Here is a 6,202-nt window from a genome sequence, read left to right on the forward strand (position 1 = left end):
TAGGGTTAGGGTTAGGGTTAGGGTTAGGGTTAGGGTTAGGGTTAGGGTTAGGGTTAGGGTTAGGGTTAGGGTTAGGGTTAGGGTTAGGGTTAGGGTTAGGGTTAGGGTTAGGGTTAGGGTTAGGGTTAGGGTTAGGGTTAGGGTTAGGGTTAGGGTTAGGGTTAGGGTTAGGGTTAGGGTTAGGGTTAGGGTTAGGGTTAGGGTTAGGGTTAGGGTTAGGGTTAGGGTTAGGGTTAGGGTTAGGGTTAGGGTTAGGGTTAGGGTTAGGGTTAGGGTTAGGGTTAGGGTTAGGGTTAGGGTTAGGGTTAGGGTTAGGGTTAGGGTTAGGGTTAGGGTTAGGGTTAGGGTTAGGGTTAGGGTTAGGGTTAGGGTTAGGGTTAGGGTTAGGGTTAGGGTTAGGGTTAGGGTTAGGGTTAGGGTTAGGGTTAGGGTTAGGGTTAGGGTTAGGGTTAGGGTTAGGGTTAGGGTTAGGGTTAGGGTTAGGGTTAGGGTTAGGGTTAGGGTTAGGGTTAGGGTTAGGGTTAGGGTTAGGGTTAGGGTTAGGGTTAGGGTTAGGGTTAGGGTTAGGGTTAGGGTTAGGGTTAGGGTTAGGGTTAGGGTTAGGGTTAGGGTTAGGGTTAGGGTTAGGGTTAGGGTTAGGGTTAGGGTTAGGGTTAGGGTTAGGGTTAGGGTTAGGGTTAGGGTTAGGGTTAGGGTTAGGGTTAGGGTTAGGGTTAGGGTTAGGGTTAGGGTTAGGGTTAGGGTTAGGGTTAGGGTTAGGGTTAGGGTTAGGGTTAGGGTTAGGGTTAGGGTTAGGGTTAGGGTTAGGGTTAGGGTTAGGGTTAGGGTTAGGGTTAGGGTTAGGGTTAGGGTTAGGGTTAGGGTTAGGGTTAGGGTTAGGGTTAGGGTTAGGGTTAGGGTTAGGGTTAGGGTTAGGGTTAGGGTTAGGGTTAGGGTTAGGGTTAGGGTTAGGGTTAGGGTTAGGGTTAGGGTTAGGGTTAGGGTTAGGGTTAGGGTTAGGGTTAGGGTTAGGGTTAGGGTTAGGGTTAGGGTTAGGGTTAGGGTTAGGGTTAGGGTTAGGGTTAGGGTTAGGGTTAGGGTTAGGGTTAGGGTTAGGGTTAGGGTTAGGGTTAGGGTTAGGGTTAGGGTTAGGGTTAGGGTTAGGGTTAGGGTTAGGGTTAGGGTTAGGGTTAGGGTTAGGGTTAGGGTTAGGGTTAGGGTTAGGGTTAGGGTTAGGGTTAGGGTTAGGGTTAGGGTTAGGGTTAGGGTTAGGGTTAGGGTTAGGGTTAGGGTTAGGGTTAGGGTTAGGGTTAGGGTTAGGGTTAGGGTTAGGGTTAGGGTTAGGGTTAGGGTTAGGGTTAGGGTTAGGGTTAGGGTTAGGGTTAGGGTTAGGGTTAGGGTTAGGGTTAGGGTTAGGGTTAGGGTTAGGGTTAGGGTTAGGGTTAGGGTTAGGGTTAGGGTTAGGGTTAGGGTTAGGGTTAGGGTTAGGGTTAGGGTTAGGGTTAGGGTTAGGGTTAGGGTTAGGGTTAGGGTTAGGGTTAGGGTTAGGGTTAGGGTTAGGGTTAGGGTTAGGGTTAGGGTTAGGGTTAGGGTTAGGGTTAGGGTTAGGGTTAGGGTTAGGGTTAGGGTTAGGGTTAGGGTTAGGGTTAGGGTTAGGGTTAGGGTTAGGGTTAGGGTTAGGGTTAGGGTTAGGGTTAGGGTTAGGGTTAGGGTTAGGGTTAGGGTTAGGGTTAGGGTTAGGGTTAGGGTTAGGGTTAGGGTTAGGGTTAGGGTTAGGGTTAGGGTTAGGGTTAGGGTTAGGGTTAGGGTTAGGGTTAGGGTTAGGGTTAGGGTTAGGGTTAGGGTTAGGGTTAGGGTTAGGGTTAGGGTTAGGGTTAGGGTTAGGGTTAGGGTTAGGGTTAGGGTTAGGGTTAGGGTTAGGGTTAGGGTTAGGGTTAGGGTTAGGGTTAGGGTTAGGGTTAGGGTTAGGGTTAGGGTTAGGGTTAGGGTTAGGGTTAGGGTTAGGGTTAGGGTTAGGGTTAGGGTTAGGGTTAGGGTTAGGGTTAGGGTTAGGGTTAGGGTTAGGGTTAGGGTTAGGGTTAGGGTTAGGGTTAGGGTTAGGGTTAGGGTTAGGGTTAGGGTTAGGGTTAGGGTTAGGGTTAGGGTTAGGGTTAGGGTTAGGGTTAGGGTTAGGGTTAGGGTTAGGGTTAGGGTTAGGGTTAGGGTTAGGGTTAGGGTTAGGGTTAGGGTTAGGGTTAGGGTTAGGGTTAGGGTTAGGGTTAGGGTTAGGGTTAGGGTTAGGGTTAGGGTTAGGGTTAGGGTTAGGGTTAGGGTTAGGGTTAGGGTTAGGGTTAGGGTTAGGGTTAGGGTTAGGGTTAGGGTTAGGGTTAGGGTTAGGGTTAGGGTTAGGGTTAGGGTTAGGGTTAGGGTTAGGGTTAGGGTTAGGGTTAGGGTTAGGGTTAGGGTTAGGGTTAGGGTTAGGGTTAGGGTTAGGGTTAGGGTTAGGGTTAGGGTTAGGGTTAGGGTTAGGGTTAGGGTTAGGGTTAGGGTTAGGGTTAGGGTTAGGGTTAGGGTTAGGGTTAGGGTTAGGGTTAGGGTTAGGGTTAGGGTTAGGGTTAGGGTTAGGGTTAGGGTTAGGGTTAGGGTTAGGGTTAGGGTTAGGGTTAGGGTTAGGGTTAGGGTTAGGGTTAGGGTTAGGGTTAGGGTTAGGGTTAGGGTTAGGGTTAGGGTTAGGGTTAGGGTTAGGGTTAGGGTTAGGGTTAGGGTTAGGGTTAGGGTTAGGGTTAGGGTTAGGGTTAGGGTTAGGGTTAGGGTTAGGGTTAGGGTTAGGGTTAGGGTTAGGGTTAGGGTTAGGGTTAGGGTTAGGGTTAGGGTTAGGGTTAGGGTTAGGGTTAGGGTTAGGGTTAGGGTTAGGGTTAGGGTTAGGGTTAGGGTTAGGGTTAGGGTTAGGGTTAGGGTTAGGGTTAGGGTTAGGGTTAGGGTTAGGGTTAGGGTTAGGGTTAGGGTTAGGGTTAGGGTTAGGGTTAGGGTTAGGGTTAGGGTTAGGGTTAGGGTTAGGGTTAGGGTTAGGGTTAGGGTTAGGGTTAGGGTTAGGGTTAGGGTTAGGGTTAGGGTTAGGGTTAGGGTTAGGGTTAGGGTTAGGGTTAGGGTTAGGGTTAGGGTTAGGGTTAGGGTTAGGGTTAGGGTTAGGGTTAGGGTTAGGGTTAGGGTTAGGGTTAGGGTTAGGGTTAGGGTTAGGGTTAGGGTTAGGGTTAGGGTTAGGGTTAGGGTTAGGGTTAGGGTTAGGGTTAGGGTTAGGGTTAGGGTTAGGGTTAGGGTTAGGGTTAGGGTTAGGGTTAGGGTTAGGGTTAGGGTTAGGGTTAGGGTTAGGGTTAGGGTTAGGGTTAGGGTTAGGGTTAGGGTTAGGGTTAGGGTTAGGGTTAGGGTTAGGGTTAGGGTTAGGGTTAGGGTTAGGGTTAGGGTTAGGGTTAGGGTTAGGGTTAGGGTTAGGGTTAGGGTTAGGGTTAGGGTTAGGGTTAGGGTTAGGGTTAGGGTTAGGGTTAGGGTTAGGGTTAGGGTTAGGGTTAGGGTTAGGGTTAGGGTTAGGGTTAGGGTTAGGGTTAGGGTTAGGGTTAGGGTTAGGGTTAGGGTTAGGGTTAGGGTTAGGGTTAGGGTTAGGGTTAGGGTTAGGGTTAGGGTTAGGGTTAGGGTTAGGGTTAGGGTTAGGGTTAGGGTTAGGGTTAGGGTTAGGGTTAGGGTTAGGGTTAGGGTTAGGGTTAGGGTTAGGGTTAGGGTTAGGGTTAGGGTTAGGGTTAGGGTTAGGGTTAGGGTTAGGGTTAGGGTTAGGGTTAGGGTTAGGGTTAGGGTTAGGGTTAGGGTTAGGGTTAGGGTTAGGGTTAGGGTTAGGGTTAGGGTTAGGGTTAGGGTTAGGGTTAGGGTTAGGGTTAGGGTTAGGGTTAGGGTTAGGGTTAGGGTTAGGGTTAGGGTTAGGGTTAGGGTTAGGGTTAGGGTTAGGGTTAGGGTTAGGGTTAGGGTTAGGGTTAGGGTTAGGGTTAGGGTTAGGGTTAGGGTTAGGGTTAGGGTTAGGGTTAGGGTTAGGGTTAGGGTTAGGGTTAGGGTTAGGGTTAGGGTTAGGGTTAGGGTTAGGGTTAGGGTTAGGGTTAGGGTTAGGGTTAGGGTTAGGGTTAGGGTTAGGGTTAGGGTTAGGGTTAGGGTTAGGGTTAGGGTTAGGGTTAGGGTTAGGGTTAGGGTTAGGGTTAGGGTTAGGGTTAGGGTTAGGGTTAGGGTTAGGGTTAGGGTTAGGGTTAGGGTTAGGGTTAGGGTTAGGGTTAGGGTTAGGGTTAGGGTTAGGGTTAGGGTTAGGGTTAGGGTTAGGGTTAGGGTTAGGGTTAGGGTTAGGGTTAGGGTTAGGGTTAGGGTTAGGGTTAGGGTTAGGGTTAGGGTTAGGGTTAGGGTTAGGGTTAGGGTTAGGGTTAGGGTTAGGGTTAGGGTTAGGGTTAGGGTTAGGGTTAGGGTTAGGGTTAGGGTTAGGGTTAGGGTTAGGGTTAGGGTTAGGGTTAGGGTTAGGGTTAGGGTTAGGGTTAGGGTTAGGGTTAGGGTTAGGGTTAGGGTTAGGGTTAGGGTTAGGGTTAGGGTTAGGGTTAGGGTTAGGGTTAGGGTTAGGGTTAGGGTTAGGGTTAGGGTTAGGGTTAGGGTTAGGGTTAGGGTTAGGGTTAGGGTTAGGGTTAGGGTTAGGGTTAGGGTTAGGGTTAGGGTTAGGGTTAGGGTTAGGGTTAGGGTTAGGGTTAGGGTTAGGGTTAGGGTTAGGGTTAGGGTTAGGGTTAGGGTTAGGGTTAGGGTTAGGGTTAGGGTTAGGGTTAGGGTTAGGGTTAGGGTTAGGGTTAGGGTTAGGGTTAGGGTTAGGGTTAGGGTTAGGGTTAGGGTTAGGGTTAGGGTTAGGGTTAGGGTTAGGGTTAGGGTTAGGGTTAGGGTTAGGGTTAGGGTTAGGGTTAGGGTTAGGGTTAGGGTTAGGGTTAGGGTTAGGGTTAGGGTTAGGGTTAGGGTTAGGGTTAGGGTTAGGGTTAGGGTTAGGGTTAGGGTTAGGGTTAGGGTTAGGGTTAGGGTTAGGGTTAGGGTTAGGGTTAGGGTTAGGGTTAGGGTTAGGGTTAGGGTTAGGGTTAGGGTTAGGGTTAGGGTTAGGGTTAGGGTTAGGGTTAGGGTTAGGGTTAGGGTTAGGGTTAGGGTTAGGGTTAGGGTTAGGGTTAGGGTTAGGGTTAGGGTTAGGGTTAGGGTTAGGGTTAGGGTTAGGGTTAGGGTTAGGGTTAGGGTTAGGGTTAGGGTTAGGGTTAGGGTTAGGGTTAGGGTTAGGGTTAGGGTTAGGGTTAGGGTTAGGGTTAGGGTTAGGGTTAGGGTTAGGGTTAGGGTTAGGGTTAGGGTTAGGGTTAGGGTTAGGGTTAGGGTTAGGGTTAGGGTTAGGGTTAGGGTTAGGGTTAGGGTTAGGGTTAGGGTTAGGGTTAGGGTTAGGGTTAGGGTTAGGGTTAGGGTTAGGGTTAGGGTTAGGGTTAGGGTTAGGGTTAGGGTTAGGGTTAGGGTTAGGGTTAGGGTTAGGGTTAGGGTTAGGGTTAGGGTTAGGGTTAGGGTTAGGGTTAGGGTTAGGGTTAGGGTTAGGGTTAGGGTTAGGGTTAGGGTTAGGGTTAGGGTTAGGGTTAGGGTTAGGGTTAGGGTTAGGGTTAGGGTTAGGGTTAGGGTTAGGGTTAGGGTTAGGGTTAGGGTTAGGGTTAGGGTTAGGGTTAGGGTTAGGGTTAGGGTTAGGGTTAGGGTTAGGGTTAGGGTTAGGGTTAGGGTTAGGGTTAGGGTTAGGGTTAGGGTTAGGGTTAGGGTTAGGGTTAGGGTTAGGGTTAGGGTTAGGGTTAGGGTTAGGGTTAGGGTTAGGGTTAGGGTTAGGGTTAGGGTTAGGGTTAGGGTTAGGGTTAGGGTTAGGGTTAGGGTTAGGGTTAGGGTTAGGGTTAGGGTTAGGGTTAGGGTTAGGGTTAGGGTTAGGGTTAGGGTTAGGGTTAGGGTTAGGGTTAGGGTTAGGGTTAGGGTTAGGGTTAGGGTTAGGGTTAGGGTTAGGGTTAGGGTTAGGGTTAGGGTTAGGGTTAGGGTTAGGGTTAGGGTTAGGGTTAGGGTTAGGGTTAGGGTTAGGGTTAGGGTTAGGGTTAGGGTTAGGGTTAGGGTTAGGGTTAGGGTTAGGGTTAGGGTTAGGGTTAGGGTTAGGGTTAGGGTTAGGGTTAGGGTTAGGGTTAGG

This window comes from Pongo abelii, chromosome X (genome assembly GCF_028885655.2).
Source record: "Pongo abelii isolate AG06213 chromosome X, NHGRI_mPonAbe1-v2.0_pri, whole genome shotgun sequence".
NCBI classification, from domain to species: domain Eukaryota; kingdom Metazoa; phylum Chordata; class Mammalia; order Primates; family Hominidae; genus Pongo; species Pongo abelii.